The following is an 18,676-nucleotide window of genomic DNA, read 5'->3' as shown; positions in this document are numbered from 1 at the left end:
TCTGCTCTTCCACGACATCCGCCCACAACGCTTAGGTTTGCTCTCTGGAGTTATCCAGAATAAGTGCATGACTGCCACAGAAATATTCTGAAAAGGTCCATCAACAAGCTTCCCATCTTGCATCTCCTAGAACCCAGCTCCCCATGTGTCTGCTCTCTGCCTGGAACAGCCTGAGTTCTCTGGCACTCAGGGCTCTGGTATCACTAACCCCTCTACCCTGCTTTAGACGGGCTCTCCTGTCACAGTGCACACACATATTACACACGCTTGGTCATGGCGGAGATGTGTTTCTGTGGGTGAATTAAAGATGTCTGAAAGCCACTGCCCATACCCTGGCCACATCAGGCCAGCATTGGTCCCTAAACTCACCCTGGCTTGTACCTGATGCCACTTTCCCTCAGTTAGGCAGTCTCTCAGGTTTCTGCCTACAGAAGTTCCACTTTCTAGCCAAGGTGTTGATTATTTTCCTTCATCATGACCCTAAACAACCCTATAGTTTCTTTATATCACTGTAATCAGCCCGCCAAGTTCTTAGCCCTGAAGTACCTACAGGAAGTACCTACAGGACCGGCCTTTGTCTTTCCCACTTCTGGATCCGTCCCAGGCCGAGAAGTATAGTAAGCCTGGTTGACACTCAACTGATGTCAGCCATACTGAGCATTTTCTGTAACTCCTCACAAAACATCTTCCTCCACTCCACTTCCTAATTTCTGGGCCGCAGACGCACCCACCAAAAATAGTATCTGCCTCCCGGGGTTAATGATACCTAAGTGTTAACTGTAAAAGCCAAACTGTCCTGAAAGTTTTAATCTTATTCTAGTAGCAAATTAGTAAAAGAAACATAAAAGAGCACTGACTGTTCTTCCAGAGGACCTGGGTTCAATTCCCAGCACTCACATGGCAGATCACAACTGTCTATAACTCCAGGACCCAACACCCTCACACAGACATACACACACAGGCAAAACACCAATAAAAGAATTAAAAAAAATGATAAATTGGAAAATAATAGCTTTTAGTATCCAAGCTTATTTGCAAAAACAATGCTTCCCCCCAATAACTACCCACCAAAACGGACAGTTCTGGGTTTGCCTTTTAAAAGAAAATTAATTAGTAGATACTACCAAATGCAGCGAAATTAATTCCACCCCACCCCCTCCCTCCAGGCACTATCCATCTATCCATCCATCATCTATCTATCGAATCTGAGAAGGGCCTCACTGTATCCCAGGCTAGCTTGAACTCACTAGGATCCTTCTGCTTCAGGCTCCTGCGTGCTAGGATGGCAGGCATAAGCCACGACCCCTGGCTTGGGGGTCAGTTTCTGGTAGGCCAGCTGAACTCACTGATCGGGGCTGAAAGGGACGCTCCTCTCCCCTCTGAGGACCTCTCGGGACTAGCCTGTGCCCCAGCTCGGAGGCCCCGGCGACGGTGACCGTCCTCGGAGGCCGGACGGTCCCCCTTTTAAGGAAGGCGTGGTGCAGAGAGTCGCACCGCCCAGCGCCGCGCGTCGCTCGGCATGAGAGCGGAAGCGCGCCGGCGAGCTGCCGGAGACTGCGCGTGCGTGGGCCGGCCTCTCGGGGTCACGTGGGCCGGGGTCCCGGCAAGGCGGACGCAGGCTCAGGTAACGCGTGTCCCCGAGCGGGGCGGGGCGGGGCGGCGCGGCGCGGCGGGTGCGGGGCGGCGCAGCAGGCGTGCGCAGACGGCGCTGTGCGCCGGTGGTTCCTGGAGACCCGGCGGCCCCCGCTGGCCGGCTTCGGACTGGGTCAGTAGTTCCCGCCGGGGTCCGCAGGCTCGCAGGTGCGTGCCGTCCCTCCCACGCCGCTCGGGACGGAGGCGCTCACCCCTGTAGGGACCGATGCGCAGCCTGTAGCGTGGGGTCGGTTCCCCTTGCCAAGTGCACCCCCCCCCCCCGCCCGAGGGCCTCAGGGTGGAAGTTGGGGGCACCCCTCTGCCTCGGCTAGTTGTGCAGGTGTGGCCCACGGGGACAGAAGGACGCAGCGACCCAGAGCCTGGGTGTGCTAAGTGGGGGTGTTTTCAAAGAAAGTAGGGTTGTGCTGGGTGATCCCGAGTGGCTACAGAGTAGGCGGGGCTCCTAGTGACTGAACGGCCCACTCCGCTGCATCCCTCACCGCCTCCCTCCATACTACAGCCCCCCCTCCCCGTCCTCCCAGCAAAGCGCCAAGTAACATAAGCACAGATGTTGCCTTGTGCTGCTAACTCTATTCCAGGTGTCTCTGTTTGGGAGAAAATTGCACGTCGTGGTGTGTGGGTTTGTGTTACACTTCTGTGTTTGAAGTGCTTCCAACTTAGAAGAGAGTGGGGGACCCACATGTGTTTAAGTCATGGGCTTGCTCATGTTGACGTTTAAGCAGGAAAGCATTGAATCATCCGGCAATAGCTGACCTGGCTTGTAGAATACACAATAAAGATAAATGGAGCAGTTTTGTTTGAACTGTTGGGCTTTGTATGGTTGAAGTGCCTGAGTTATGTGAGAAAATTCTTTACAGACCTCAGACAGAATGAGATGCTTATTATTTTCTTCATGTGTTTCCTTTGTAATTGGACTGTTGGCCATCGGTGAGTGCTTTCTGTCTTCCAGCATTTGGAATATTTTTGGTGACTCTTAGCTTTATCCCATTGTCCATAGACACTTTAGCTATTGTGATGGGAGAAGGCCTTTGTGTGTGTGCATGGTGTGCACTCGCATGTCTACCTTTTTTTGTGACTGTGTGTAAGTGTTCATGTGTGTGTATATATGCATGTAGAGGTTGACATTGGATTTAGTTAATTTTTTTTTTGTATGTGTGAGTATAGGGGTGAATGCAGGTGCCCCCAGAGCCCAGAAGAGGTTTCCACAACCCTGGAGCTGGAATTATAGGCTGTTGTGAGCCATCTGGTTGGTTTTGGGAATCAACCTCTGGTCTTATGTGACACCAGTATACTTTCTAAGCCATCTCTGGCAGCTTTCAGCCAGACAGCTGAGCCGTCCCCCCATACCCTCTGGTTTATTTTTTGAGACAGACCTGTTGCCTGGTGCATAGCTTGCTGATTCAGTTAAGCCTCAGGGATCTTTGCGTCTCCATCTCTCCAGTGCCGGGATGACAGGCTTGTGCCATCACGCTCAGCTTTTTAATGTAGGTTTTGGGGATATCAAACTCAGGTCCCCATATTTGTGCATCAAGCATTTTACGGACTGAGCCCTGTCCCCAGATTTACCTTTTTTGTTTTTTAACAGGAAATTTAAACTTTATTATGTATGTGCATGTGTGCCTTCCAAGGTGTACATGTGGAGGTCAGGGTACAACTTTGTAAGATTCTCTCCTCCCACCTTTATGTGGGAATCAAGGTTAGGTTGCCAACTTGACCACAGAGACATCTTGATGGCCTCCCACCTTGCTTTTGAGACCCCCAGCCTGCTCTGTAGGCTAGGCTGACAGGTCACAGGGCCTGTGGGATCTGTCTGTCTGTCGGCCATCTCCCTAGCACTGGGCCACCATTGGCCTGGCTTTTCCTGTAAGTCTTGGGGACTTAATGACAGATGCCATCAAATCACTGACCAAGGTCCTCATGGTTGCGTGGCAGATGTTGTACTGACTGAACTGTCTTTCCAATTCAGTGTGAAATATGTTTTAAATTTGGTGTGTTTATTAGGTTTCATAGACAGTAGATGACATCTTTTCCCCATCCACAGTTCCCAGTCACCCTTTTGTATATTTATGAGGCCAGTCTGTTCTCCTTTAGATTGGACTGAGTTATCTTTTGGGCTACTGTATATGGCATCCTAAGCACATTGTGTGGTTGAGCCAGCAGCTGTAGGTTTATCCTGGACTTCTCACTGTTGATTTCTCATGCTTACATTGGTAACAATTATAGTTTTCAAAGTTAGACCTCTTTCTGTTCCAAGTGTCAGAAAATCAATGCAGATGCACTTAAACCAAAAGTGATTTATTAATTTACAAGCCTGAGATGTGATAAGGTGTCATTACAATGAATGAATGATGCTTCTGTGTGCCTCTCCCCCTCTCATAAAGGACCTCCAGGGTCCCAGTCCCCATCTCTGTTTCTCTGATTGCAGGTTTTAGACAAAAAAGGGGAAATGTGGTGGTATTGTGTTTCCCAAAATATTGTGCACCCAAATAAACTTATCTGGGGTCAGAGAACGGAACAGCCACTAGATACAGAGGCTAGAAAATGGTGGCACTCACGCCTTTAATCCTAGCATTCCAGAGACAGAAATCCACCTGGATCTCTGTGAGTTCAAGGCCACACTGGAAACAGCCAGGCATGGTGACTCGCCTTTCATCCCAAGAAGTGAGCCTTTAATCCCAGGGAGTGATAGCAGATTCCAGAAAGGTATATAAGGCGTGAAGACCAGGAACTAGAAGCTTTTGGCTGGTTAAGCTTTCAGGCTTTTGAGCAGCAGTTCAGCTGAGATCCATTTGGATGAGGACACAGAGGCTTCCAGTCTGAGGAAACAGGATCAGCTGAGGAAGTGGCGAGGTGAGGAAGCTGTGGCTTGTTCTGCTTCTCTGATCTTCCAGTGTTCACCCCAATAACTGGCCTCAGGTTTGATTTTATTAATAAGACTCTTTGAGATTCCTGCTGCATCTCTCATTTTGTTCTGTTACGTAGTGTGAAAACAGGCTCCTGATGGCCCCTCTAAGCCGGTGTACCCCAGAGTTGAGAGAAAACTCTTGCCTTCAGTATTTACAAGTTCCCGGAAGAACCTTGATTCAGACCAGATTGGAGACAGATGTCCTGTGCATACTTTTCTTGGCTCGGTTCCTGGGCACATGATTGGTGGCACCACCAAAGTCACATGATTAGAGTGGCTTCCCCAACTGAGTACCTTTGAGGCATTCCAGGAAGACTGACGTGTGCTCTTAGGAATTCCAGTGCAGCTGGGCAGTGGTGGTGCACGCCTTTGATCTCAGCACTTGGGAGGCAGAGGCAGGTGGATCTCTGTGAGTTCAAGGCAGCCTGTTCTACCGAGTGAGATCCAGGACAGGCTCCAAAGCTACACAGAGAAACCCTGTCTCCAAAAAAAAAAAAAAAAAAAGAAGCCATAACTATATATTTGGCCGGGTGGTGGTGGCATATGCCTTTAATCCCAGCACCTGGGAGGCAGAGGCAGGTGGATCTCTCTGAGTTTGAGGCTAGTCTAGTCTCCAAAGTGAGTTCCAGGAAAGGCACAAAGCTACACAGAGAAAACCTGTCTTGAAAAAACAAAACCATATAGCAGAGAGCCCTGAGTCCAGGCAGGGTAGAGTTTTTATCATAGCAGAGGTTGGGGTGAGGGGAATTCCAGGGTTCAGGACCCTGATTGGCTGACATTTGCCTAGGGATACCTGTAAAATAGAAATAGGTGTGTGCTAGACTCAGGGACATCTGGCCATCTTATCTAACCTTATCTAATGATTGAAATGTTTGGGATGTCAGGTACTTCCCATTAGGGAAGGCCCTTCTGGTAGGCCCTCCCTGGGTGTGGTCAGCTTATGGTTTTCCTGGGTCTGGGTGTTGCCTGCCAGTAAGCCTGTGACAGAAGCTGTGTCTGGGCCTCTAAACCTGTCATGGCGGCTGTGTGATCAAGCTGTTTGGGGCCCTCCACAGCCTTTACATGAGCGTGCATGAACTGGGACTGACCAAAAGGACAGCAGGTATCCATTTCCTGTTCTGCACTTGTGTGAAACATAGTTGAATGGAATACCCTGGCTGTGTGAATCATTCCTTTTCTTTTCTGTAGATAATGGTTGTGTTTCTCTAAATTTAAGAGATGTATGATACGTTCCTTTATTTTCATGAGTAAGCTGAGTAAATGTGAAAAAAAAAACCCATAAAACCTTTAGCGATCATGGAGTTTGTGTCATGGAGTTTGTATCAGAAGCTGAAAGATCATTGGAAAACATTTTTAGATTAAAAAAAAAAAACTGTCTTAGATGCAGGTGGGAAGCTTTTTGGAGTAGAATGGTATCCTAGTTATTTTCTGTTGCTGTGATAAAACACCATGATCAAAAGCAACTCGGGGAGGGTAGGGCTTGTTTGGGCTTACGGCTCCAGAGGGATTAAGAGTCCATCACCGTTATGGCATGGAAGTGTGACAACAGGCAGGCATTCAGGGCTGCTGGAACAGCTGAGCTCACAATTTGAACTGTGAACAGGAAGTAGATCGAACTGAGAATGGCTTAAAAGCAGTGAACACAGGGAACCTCAGATTGTAGGAGCTGCTGGGAGGAGTCTGGCTGCATCCATGGAAGTAGACCTAGTTGCAATTTGTCTTACTGTGGTGCAGATCTCTGTACACTCCAAGTCAAATGCAATCCTTGAGACTGAACAGTCACAGGTAACAGCACCAGTATTGTTGGTTAAGTGGCGGCGCTTGTGGCTGACTATAAACTGATCCTTTTTGTCGTGTCCGCCTCGACCAGCAAGGAAGACGCAACACCAGTCTCTTCTCCAAGCAGTTTACTCAGGAACCTTGAAACAATCTTCTGACTTCTGACCCCGGGGAAAGCCAACCCACAACCTAAATAGCTTTTGGGCAGCCAACCCCAATCTGCCACGTGGATACTGCAGATAGGTCCAGGTACTTGGAAGCAAGCCAAATAAGGAGTTGTTTATCACAGAGAGCACTCAGCGTTGGGAGGGTGGAAGGCGCGGAAGCCAGCACCATCTTTGAGGCGTGGCTGCACGCAACTCTCTACACCTTTTGGCAACTTGTCTGAGGCTATAGGCTGATTTTTGGCATAAGAGCCATCCTGACTACTGTAAACTTATTTGTATGGATCTTAGCCGCTACCAGACCTGTCTGTGTCTCTCAAGGCGTTTGAGAATGAGTGGGTGGAGTTAAGGTGAGTTAGGATGAGAGTCCATAGAAGCCATCCAAGCCCGCCCATTTGAGCCTGCCCACTGCCAGCAGAAGTCAGACAGAAAAGGTTGCACGTAGCAGACGCAGAAATGCGGGGGGGGGGGGGGGGGGGAGGGTAGAAAGGTTTGGGCCCTTAGCAGAAAGCTTGGGGATAAAGTAACTCTTTTATTTGCCTGTTTGCTGGCAGAAGTTCCCGAAATGCTGTTATGCAGCCAGATTTACTGGTACCACGAAGCTGTTATGTGGCCAGGTTTACGCTGTGCCCACCCCCACCTGCCAATGTAGGTGGTAAATGTATCGTATCCGCCCCTTTGTCCCATGGCTGTAGCTGAGAGAAAAATAAAAAAATTAAAATAACAAACTAGGATCAGACTCCAATCTCAGGCATCCCTGAGAGTGAAGAGAGACCTATGAATCAGCTCAAGTTTGCCATCCTCTTCATCAAGGAATGGGAAAGGCTGCAGCTGTGCTGCAGTTGGTCCACAGTGGACCTGAGACAGCATTGACCCCCTCATCAGGAGTGAAAATGCCTGCCATTGCCAGCACAGCCTGAGGACAACCCCTGGGGTGTCCATCACAAAGAATATAGCTCAGACTACAGCCACGAGAACGGCGGACTCACTCACTGTGGTGAAGAATCATGGCCGTAGCAGTAGTGGTAGCTGTGTGGGGGTCCAGCAGAGGCGAGGGATGTGCGTGTGCTCGTGGTCTCGCTGGATGGGGGAGGAGGGGGCAAGCAGCAGCGGTCACAGTAGGTCCTCAGTGGTCTATCCGAGTCTGAATGGCACCAAATGTTGGTTAAGCGGTGGCGCTCGTGGCTGGCCGTCGCCTGTGGCGGCCATGCTGATGGAGGAGAGTACTGGATGTATCGGTGATTGAAGAGTCACGAGCCATAGTTAACTTTCTAGAGCTTTATTGGGAAAGAAAGGGAGAGAGAGGAGGGGGAGAGAAAGAAAGAGGAGGGGGCTATATGGAAGGAGAGAGTGCGGAAAGAGAGAGGGCACAGAGGGCACGCCTGCTTTTTAGGCTGGGACGCCGTCACAGGCTGGTGATATAATTAAGGACATAATCCTTACAGGTATGTTTAATTTACAACACAGGTGTTATTCCTACTTTTCAATTCTTGTGTTAATCAGCAAGTATTTATTGGATATCTATGTAGTATACATGTTATTAAGCCCAGAGATCTAGAATTATGGTTCCATTTTTCTTGCGTAGTTGGAGAGACAAGGCATAGTCATATGGTAAGTTAACTGGTGAATCAAAAGAAGGAAGGTACCAAGACAGTGCTAAGGGAAACATGCCTTACGCAGGGTATCATGAGCCTGCCTATAATCATGAGCACTGAGAGCATAGGCTTGGAGGATCATGAGTTCAAGGCCATCCTGGGCTCCTAAGCAGAGAAGAAAGAGGAGCAAGGAACAAAGTTCAAGAGAACATGAGAGAAAGAGAGAGAGAGAGAGAGAGAGAGAGAGAGAGAGAGAGAGAGAGAGAGAGAGAGAGAGAACAGCCTACAAGATTTAGAAGATTCAGGAGTAAGGCAATGCCCAGTGAATAGAAATGGACAAAGTAAAGAAACCAAAATATCCACTTTGTCAGTGAAAAGAGAAAAAAATTATTTGAAACTGCCAAGACTCTCTCCTAGGAACGCAAAGAGAAGTGACTGGGGAGTAATTTTTAGGGGTAAGTGGGACCGGGAAAAGGGGGGCTTTTGACCTGGGATGGGCCTTGTGAGCAGGGACTGAGGGAGCCTAGAGGCTAACCTTGACCATGACAAGTTAATAGGCACCACAGTCATATGTTAATGGAAGGGCTACAAGTTCATCATGCCAGAGATAAGGAGAATGCCTCCCTTTTTAGCAAGCAGGAGCTTTCTTCAAGCCCTTGAGGAAATGGGAACTTTTGTCTAAATGCTTGGCCTTGGGAAAAGAACTTTCTTGGGGCACCAGACATAGCAACCTTTTGTTGATGATAAATAAAGAGGTGATGTAGTCTCTTCTGTAACTACTTCCTGCTGAACTGGGGCGAAGTAGGGACCTGGAAGGTTGGAATGTTGGTCAAGAGGCTGGGAAGGCCGGGGGTTGGGGAGTATGTGTCAGGCAATAGCTAGAAATGTCTGGTTTTTCACTCACTTCCCAGGTTCTGTGGGGTTCTCTGAGGCTAGGGAAGGACAGGCCCCTTTGAAGAAGTCTGGAATGCTGCTACAAAGCAAGCACTCAGTAGGCAATGGTAGGAGGCCTGGTGCCACCCGGGTAGTTTTGCTGATTCTTTCCTCGAAGAGCTTAAAGAGACAGAGAGTGGTCATTATTACAAGAAATACAAAAATCAGTCGGCCAAGGAGGTGCAGGAGCCAAGGGCTTATGGGAGACCAAAATGAGAGTTCTGCAAAGAAATTGGCCTCTAGTGGCCATAGAGTCATTCCTAGCTCCTGTGAGTTTTTAATCCTTTCTTTCACCTGGCCAGACTGGTTTTCACAGTAGCAGATGAGGAAGAGGCAGCTGTCCCCCCCCACACACCCCCCCCACCCCGTCAGCAGTTAGCAAATTGAGGGTCCTTTGGTTTTGTAGGACCACCAGAGACAGAGAAGTTGATCTGGTTTTGGAGTCATTGCAGAGCCGGTGTTGATTCCTGGATGGTATCTGTTAGCTGGGTGGATATCTGCTGAAATAGATAACAGACTGTGACCCACGCCACCTGCAACCAAACCCATAGTAGCCACTGAGGCTGACAGACTAATTTTGACCACTACAGGGAGGGTTATGGCCTGTCAATCTGTGTGAGACTTGGAGGAGAGTATAGAATTCTCCTTCCGTGTATGCGGTGTGTTGGGGAAGTAACAGAGTAGGGAAATGGGGACCATGAGTGGATTTGCCTATACACTGGTAAAACTTGAATTGGGACAAGAAGAGGGTTCCTTCTGGGGCAAGTGAGGTTCCTGAAAGTGGCATGTTTTATGAGCTGACGAGGGCAGGACTGAGAATGGACGTCGAAGAGACAATCACCTGGTGTCTCCAGAGAATTAAGAGGCACCGAGGTGATGAGGGAGAAGAAATGCTTTTGCGGTTACAGAACGCAGACTTTAGGGTTACATGGGTGAGAGGAATAACTGCCACCAGGGGTTGTTGAAAGGGAACACAAAGGAACGTGAAGTTACGTTAAGCAGCCCACTGTTCCTGCCATAAATGCAGAGGGGCCTCAGGCATTCACTTAGAACAGTCTTCTAAAAAGGCTGCATTAAGAGAGGTCTCACGCAGCCTGGGCTATAGGATGATTTCAGACGGTTGAATCGCCTCTACCATGCCATGTCATCTAGAAGGGTGGCAGGTGCTTCCTTGAGAGATCTAAAAATTACCACTCCCCCTCTGAGAGAGGGGCTAGCCCTCGCCATATTGGTGTAGATCTACCCCACAGCCCCTTGGAGCCACTTTTTATCACAGGGGTTCCAGATGGTGAAGGTGATCACACCTGGCATGGACCATGGTGGAGTTCTTGAGGCTGTATGCCCTACCCTGGTTCAGAGTCATGCTACTTACAGCTTCAATATGGGCATCCACACCAGGAGGGATCCTCAGTGCAGGCCAGGTTTGTTTGGTCTTGGAGAAAACAAAGGTATTTGGGATTTTCCTTTCTGCAGTTGGGAAAACAGGCTGCTTGTGGGTCGAAGGTTAGATCTCTGAGAGGCAGCCAGGGGCTGGACAGAAGGCTGAACCAAGGAATCTGTTAGTTTGTATGGCTTGTGTCTGGAACTCCCAGGCTTGCTTGTCTGGGTGTTGCTGTGTGGGAGGTTGGGAGAACAAAGAGAGCCCCCAGGGAGAAGGTGAGAAAGGGAGCCATTCAGGGTAGGCGAGAGAGCTTAAGCTTCAGAGATCCCGTAGACTGGCAGCTGTACTTATCAGATAAGAGGTCAGGAGCCTGTTAGAGCTGTGACAGGTGGATTCAAGTTGTAACTCCTTGAAGTTAGCTGCTGTTGGTGTGGTAAGGATGACCAGATATGGAACTGTCCAGCGTGCGTTGAAGGCCTATGGGCAAGAGGCTTTCAAATAAACCCCGTCTCCTGGTAATATGATTTGGGTGATAGGATCAGTATAGGGCTGAGTGTTCCGGGGAAGGTGTCTCAAGAGAGTGAGAGAGGATAAATAGTCACAGAATGAGGTTGGTTCCAGAGGAGGTAGATTTCCTAGAAGAAAGGGACGGTCATGCATCAACTCAAAAGGGCTGAGGAAGGCAGGGGGCGTGGCCCTGATTCGAGCGGGAGTGAAGCCAAATCTGGGTAAGACATTATTCATGAGGTGGGAACAGACCACTTCTGCAGTCTTGGATGTAGTAGGAAAAGCTCCTACCCATCCTGAAAAAGTGTCAACCATAGTAAGAAGGTATTTGTGTTTTTGTTAGGAGGCATGTGTGTGAAATCTATCTGCCAGTCCTCCCCTGAGAAACAACCCTGGAGCTGGTGTGGGTTAAAGGGAGGAGGGAGTCAGAAGACCCACTGTGGGAGGTGCTAGTGCAGGTGGAGCATTCCTGGGTGGTAGTCTCAAGGAAGGCAGAAAGGCAGGTGTAGAAGAGGGATTGGAGGAATCGGTAGAGAGGTTGAGCCCCTCTGTGAGAAGATTTGTGAATAGCCACCAGGAAGGACTTCGCTTGTGAGTCAGGGGGATAGTACCAGTCCTGTAACAAGAGCCAACCCTGAGGGCCCATGACAGCTCCCAGCTTGGAGGGCCTGTCGAGGGGACTCAGATGGGGACAGGACGAGAATAGGGAAAGGAGGGTAGGGTTGTTGGTTTGCCTCTTCAGTGGTCTGGTCGGCAAAAGCATTTCCCAAGGCTGTGTCGTTAGCCAGGGTCTGGTGACCCCTGCCTGCTTGGGAAGGTGAGAGGCTTCCAGCAGCTTTAGGGTCAGAGGCCCATTGGTAACATGTGTCCCTCTGGTGGTGAGGAAACCTCTCTCCTGTCAAATGGGAGCATGGTGGTGTAGAACATGAAAAACATACTTAGAGTCTGTGTGTGTAGTGACATGTTTACTTTTGTCTTGTGAGGCAGAAACCGTCTCACCTTAGGGCTCTGAGCTCCGCCTTCTGAGAAGTAGAGCCTGGTGGTAGAGTGGCAGAGTCTGCCACCTGGTCAGGAGAGACTGTGGCATAGCCTGCTTGGTGGAGCCATTGGAGCTGAGAGATGAGCTTCCATCTCTAAGGACAGTCGGGATGTGGCAGGGGGGAAGCGGAAGGTTGTGGATTTCCGTAGGTAAGGGTTTCAAGTGACTGTAGGCAGGAATGGGTGAGGGTAGTGGTCTTGGGGAGGGGTGTGGCAGGGTTAAGCAGAGGGCAGGAACCAGATGAGATATCGGGGTTTCCCAAGAAGGCAATGTGAAAAAAACTGAAGCTTAGAAGGTGACAGAGTGGAGAGACTCCTGTGTGATAGGAGATCTCTGAGCTGGCATAGTGAGAAGACAACCAAAAGTGAGCTTAGAAGCTTCTTGGGCCAGTCGGGAGGCTGCTGCTAGTGCCCATAAGCAAGGCTGCCCTCTCCTAACTCTTGTGTCCAGCTGTTTGGAAAGGCAGGCAACAGGGGCAAAGGTGGGTCCTCCCTTTTGTCCCAAAACTCTTAGAGGTCAAGGTCAGCTGGAGTCAGGACGGGGCGCCTGTAGGAGTGCATCCCGGAGGCGAGAGAAAGCAGACCTGACAAGGTCAGTTGGGGCCCTTGGCTGCTTCATAGAGGGGCTGAGCGAGAAGAGCAGAGTTATAATCCAGGTTCTAAGGTACCCCACCAGGCCAAGGAGGGAGAGAGAGTCTTCCTCGGTGGTTGGAGGCGTGAGGGACCACAGTTACTGTTTGCGATCGGGGGTAAGTTCACGTCTGTTAGGAGATAGCACAGATCCTAGGCACTTGGCCTGAGAGGCAGGGTGTTGAGCTTTGGAAGGGGAGACTCTGTATGTATCCTTTGTTTCCTAACACATTAAGAAGCTGGGCAGTGTGTTGCCTTGACAGCGGGGGTGAGGGGCTGCAGAGCAGGAGGTTGTCTACACAGTGGGTTAGGAAGCTGGGGGATGGATCCAGGGAGAGGAGGTCGGTGGCCAGACACTGGCCAAACAATGGGGGCTGTCTCAGAACCCCTGAGAAGGACAGTCTAAGTAAACTGGGATGCCATACCAGTGTCAGGATCCTCCCAGGTGGAAACAGAGATCATGTAAATCTGAGTGTAAAGGAATGGAGAAGAAGAGTAGCTCATAGGGGTGAGGGGATGACATACACCTACTGGGGGCATAGGAACGACAGCTGCATTAATAGTCCCAAGGTCCTGGACTAGGTGGTGAGAACTGTCAGGCTTCAGTACGGGCAGGAAAGGGGTGTTATGGGGTGAGTGCTCTTGAGAATACCTTTGTATGATAGGTTTAAGCCCTGGGTCTGTGTTTTTAAAGGACTGTGGTATTGAGAATGACAGGGGTAGCAGGTGGGGTTCCGGAGTAGAATCTTAATGGCGGCTTGATGTAAGGTCACCGAGGGAGATGAAGTGTCCCATACTTTTGGGTTAACAAGGGAGTCTGGTAGGAGGTCGGGTGGATCATTAATGTTAGTAGGGAGCTCCTCAGAGGCTAAGAGAAGAGGAAAAATTCCAGAGGGAGTTCAGAAGGACAAACATGGTATGTACTCACTCCTAAGTGGAGACTAGAAGTAAAGCAAAGGATAACCAGACTGCAACCCACAGCTTCAGAGAAGCTAGGAAACAAGGAGGACCCTAAGAGGGATTCGTGGATTGCTCTGGGAAGGGGAAATAGATGAGATCTCCATGAGTAAGCTGGGGGTGAGGGGCAATAGAGGGGAGGGGGTGGGGGATGAGAACATGAGGGAACAGGATGGTCAAGCTGGAACAGGGATGGAGTAGGAAAGCAATGAAAGAGATACCATGATAGAGGTATGCTAGGGAAGTTCCCCTGAATCCACAAGGATGACCTCAGCTTAGACTATTAGTAATAGTGGAGAGGGCGCCTGAACTGGCCTACCCCATAATCAGATCAGTGAATGAATACCCTAACTGTCATCATAGAGCCTTCATACGGTAACTGATGGAAGCAGATGCAGAGATCCACAGCCAAGCACCAGGCCAACCTCCAGGAATTCAGTCGAAGAGAGGGAAGAGGGATTCTATGAGCAAGTGCATCAGGATCATGATGAGGAAACCTGCAGAGATGACCAAACCAAACTAGTGTGGACTCATGAAATTTAGACCAACACCTGTGGAGCCTCCACGGGACTGGACTAGGCCCTCTGCATAAGTGAGACAGTTGTATAGCTTGATCTGCTTAAGGAGCCCCCTGGCAGTAGGGTCAGGATCCATCCCTGGTGCATGAGCTGGCTTTTTGGAGCCTACTACCTATGGTGAGACACCTCTCACAGCCTTGATGCAGGGGGAGGGGCTTGGACCTGCTTCTACTGAATGGACCAGGCCCTGCTGACTCCCCTTGGGAGGCCTTACCTTCTTGTAGGAGGGACTAGGGGATGGCTTGAGGGGGGAAGGCTGGAAGGGCAGGAGAAGGGAAGAGAGGGGGATCTGTGGTTGTTATGTAAAACGGAAAAAAAAAAAAAAACAGGAAAAAGAAAAGTGTAACTTAATCATGATATCTTTGCCCAATAACAGGGTTGGGCAATCCCTAGGAAATTTTCTAGAGAAAAACCAGTTCTATAATTTTGAGCCAAACTTGAAAGCAAGCTTTAATTAAGTACTGATCATGATGAACTCTGGTCAGGTTCACTCTCCGGGATCCGGCAAGTGGCGACGAGTCGGGCTTTTTAAGGACAAAACCATATGGCCACTGTATTTCCCGTATGGCTTTGTTATTTCCCAAGAACTACAACTCAGCATTCCGGGAAGTTTCCTGGTCCTTGGGTAGGTGAGGCTTACCGGTTGAGTTTGGCTCTTACACTAAGGAGTGGGCTATCAGGTGGCCCCAGAGGGAGCAGAGAAGGGAGCATGTAGCCCTTGGCTGATGGGGCTCACTGTCAGCACCCACAGAGATCTGAGGAGAATACATTTCACTGAAGTTAGCAGGAAGTACAGACCAAGTAGCTCCCGAATCTATTAAAAATAGACTTACCAGCTCCCTGGACAATCATCCCAGGTTCTGCTGTGGTCACTGGGGGCAGAGGTCCCAGGGCAGCCTTAGTCTTTGGCTTCCAGGCCCAGAAGATCTGACAGACTCTCCTGTGGAGGAAGAACTTGGGCGACTGGCCTACCTTGTCTAGGCAAAGTGGGGCATCAGCTCTCCAGTGTCCTGCTGGTCCAGAGTCTGGACAGAGTCCTTGCTGTGGGCAGGCGAGGTGAAGGGCAGTGTTTCTCTCAGTGGCTGGCTTTGCCACATTCGAAGCAAGTTCAGGTGGAGTTCTTTTGTGCCCCATCATCTTTGGGGGAGATCTTAGGGCAACTGCCAAGAGCTGGCACTTCCGTCTGTCACAGGAAGCTTCTTCTGTCTTTACCTGCTCCTTCCTTCCATTAAACACCTTAAATGCCACATTCAGCAGCTCTCCCTGGGGAGTCTGAGGGCCATCATGCAGCCTTGTAAGTTCTTTCTAACAGCAGGGAGAGAGGAAGTGAGAGTTGAGGACAAGCAGGCGCTCTTGAGAATCAGGATCTAGCGTTGTAAACCGAGGAGGGCCTCTGTAAGTTGGGCAAGGAACTCAGCAGGATTTTCATCCAGCCTCTGGGTGACCTCCCTCAATTTATCGAATTAATTACCTCATGAGAGGCCTTTTGGAGGCCAGCCAGAAGGCAAGTAACCATTTTGCCTTGGGCTACCCTGCCTGGGGACTGATTCTCAGCATTTAACCTGGTAGTTCCAGTGGGAGTCTGACGGAACCGCGTCTGCCCCTCCCTACTGGGTGGGACTTGTCTGTGCAGTGGATCTCATCTCTGTGGACCCGAGCAGCCGAGCAGACCCTCTTCTTTTCCTCAGGGGTGACAGTAGAGGACAAAATGACACAGAGGTCATGCCAGGTTAGGTTGTAGGTTTGAGTAAGGCACCTGAACTCCATGTGCTGGGGCCCCAGTAGGGTGAGAAGAAGCTTCCTGGTACAGTGGTGTGGCTTTTGTAGTAAAAGTAGACGGAGAAGGGAGCTCTGAGGTGACACTTACGGGGAGAATGGGAGAGACAAGTGGTTAGAGCAGGTGGTGGGGGAACAGCAGGAGAGGTGCAAGTGTCTTAGTAAGTAGGATTGTCCGCGTGGTGGGGCACTGCAGGGAGATGCCCGCGTGGTGGGGCCCTGAGGGGTGTAGAAGGGAGATGCCCATGTGGTGGACTCCCCCAAAGGGTGTAGAAAGGAGAGAGGATACTTACCAAGTAGGTGGGGAGAGACCGAGCAGGTGAAGGGGCTGGACTCTAGAATTTGGAGCCAAATATGTTGGCTGGCAAAAGCCAGCACAGGCAAGTGTTCTGCCCCCAGGAGGGCAAAATGGGCAGTTTGGTTCAGCTAGGAGAGGCTGAGCCCCTGGAAGGGGAGCTCATTTATGGGCCTCTCGGGTTTTGAGCACCGGATGCATGAAAATGGGTGCAGTAAAGAAGCCAGAATAGCCACCCCGGGTGAAAAGGGAAACAGTTCATTCAAACTGTCAAGGCTGTCTCCTGGGAAAGCCAGGATAAGCAGTGACAGGGGAAAGATTCCCAGGGTTCAATGGGACCAGGAGAAAGGGGACTTGTGAGCAGGGACTGAGGGGGCCCAGAGGCTCTCATTGACCTTGACAAGTTAATAGGCACCACAGTCATATGTTAATGGAAAGGCCACAAGTTCATCTTGCCAGAGATAAGGAGAATGACTGCCTTTGGAGCAAGCAGGAACTTTCTTCAAGCCCCTGAGGGGATGGGGAGTTTTGTTTAAATGCCTGACCTTGGGAAAAGGACATTCCTGGGGGACCAGATACCCAAGTCCCAGTTGGCTAGTGCACACAAAGAAGGAAGGAACTTAAGTATAGAAGAAAAGAATGGGAAGTGGAGGGGGAATGAAAGCCATTTTCATTCCAACTGCTGGCCGTGAACTCATAGTGAATGCCTTTCACCTCTGCTGCCTGGGATTGCAGGCCTGCGTCAGTGTGTCTGATGATGGAAGTTATTCCTGAAGGGCTGGGTGTAAACAGCTCAGGTAGTTGTATGGAGAAGGAAGCAGGGAGAGCCTATGTATAGGCTCAGAATCTGGAGTTTTACCCTAGAGCCGTTGTCGGGCTGCTAAAAGTGAGATCGTTCACTAGAGAAAGCTCATAGAAAATGATTCTAATCAATAGATCGTGGTCCTTTTCCTTACAAGACATCAAAACAAAGAAGCAGAGGAAAAATACTTGGATTAAGATGAGCAGAAGCAAGGCTAACTTAACGTCATTTCCTACCAGGATTTCATGGTATTTACTGCAATATGGTAAATTTAAAAAACTTAATTTTTGCAGTGGTAAGTTAACTAGTGAATCAAAAGAAGGGAAGTACCCAGACAGTGTTTAGGAAGACATTCCTTAAGAGCATCCTCTGAGGACCCTCAGAGGGAAAAGAACATTTGTTGTATTTTAAAAGTGGCGTGCGGCGGTCACAGAGGGTGGGACCCGAGGAGCTCTACAGATACACCATGCAGACTGCACTCTACATACAGTCTACACCATGCAGACTGCACTCTACATACAGTCTACACCATGCAGACTGCACTCTACATACAGTCTACACCATGCAGACTGCACTCTACATACAGTCTACACCATGCAGACTGCACTCTACATACAGTCTACACCATGCAGACTGCACTCTACATACAGTCTACACCATGCAGACTGCACTCTACATACAGTCTACACCATGCAGACTGCACTCTCGTGGAGCGTTTTACTGGGGGGAAGGGAGACAAGGAAGCTGAGGAGAGAAGATGAAGAAGAGGAGAAAAAGAGACGGGAAAGGGGGGAGGTGCAGATGTGACCTTGCAGGAATAGAAAGTGGGCGGCCCCGCCCTTTTGTGAGGGGATGTAGCACGTGTGCAGAGAGAACACATAGCAATGAGTGCATGACATTGTCAGGACCCTGAGCAGGCCATGGTATTTGTCGCCTGCTCATTGGCCAGGTTCCCCAAAGGGCAGGTCTGAATGCTGACAGCATTGGCACGGTGCAGATTCCTGGACTTGGTAGATGGGTCAGAACCGAGTCCAGTGCAGGCCACACTCTAGAGCAGTGGTTCTCAACCTGTAGGTCAAGACCCCTTTGGGGTTGAATGATCCTTTTACAGGGACCGCCCAAGATCATTGGAAAACACAAATATTTACATTATGATTCCTAACAGTAGCAAAATTAGTAGTTAAGTACAAAAAAAGTAGTTAAGAAGTAGCAAGGAAAATAATTTTATGGTTGGAGGTCACCACAACATGAGGAACTGTATTAAATGGTCACAGCATTGGGTTGAGAACCACTGCTAAAGTGTTCAGTTGACCACTGTTATAGTGGTGGTCACTGCTGTTTATATAGTATATTTCTCTTTCTCTTTTGAAACAATTCATGTGCATTGGTATTTTGCCTGCATGTCTGTCTGTGTGTGTAGAATCCCCTGGAATTGGAATTACAGACATTGTGAGCTGCCATGTAGATGCTGGGAATTGAACCTTGGTCCTCTGGAGGAGCAGCCATAATTCTTAACTGCTGAGCCATCTCTCCAGCCCCCCATGCCTTTTTTTAAAATGGTCCCTGGCTGTTAGTTTTTGAGAATAACTTTAAGAGGAAAAAGCCTTGAGAATTATCATGATGTTGGACTCTTTTTGGCTTTTCAAGACAAGGTTCCTCTGTGTAACAGTCCTGGCTATCCTG

At 49.6% G+C, this 18,676-nt stretch overlaps 1 protein-coding gene across 7 annotated transcripts in view; it reads left to right on the top strand.

The window, feature by feature from the left end:
• The first annotated feature begins 1,527 nt into the window (after positions 1–1,527).
• Vps8 (VPS8 subunit of CORVET complex) overlaps positions 1,528–18,676 on the top strand; it is a 237,908-nt gene continuing 220,759 nt past the window's right edge. For 2 of the 7 annotated variants that reach the window (XM_028859198.2, XM_037209870.1), the window contains exon 1: positions 1,528–1,624. The gene's annotated coding sequence lies outside the window, so the exon portion shown is untranslated. Of the gene's footprint in view, positions 1,625–1,671; positions 1,801–18,676 lie in introns of those variants that run through there. The other 5 variants (XM_028859197.2, XM_037209872.1, XM_037209873.1 and 2 more) reach the window with 5 other exon arrangements.

This window comes from Peromyscus leucopus, chromosome 12 (genome assembly GCF_004664715.2).
Source record: "Peromyscus leucopus breed LL Stock chromosome 12, UCI_PerLeu_2.1, whole genome shotgun sequence".
Lineage (NCBI taxonomy): Eukaryota > Metazoa > Chordata > Mammalia > Rodentia > Cricetidae > Peromyscus > Peromyscus leucopus.
Note: the sequence above shows the minus strand (reverse complement) of the source record. Positions and strands in the feature narration are given on the sequence as shown.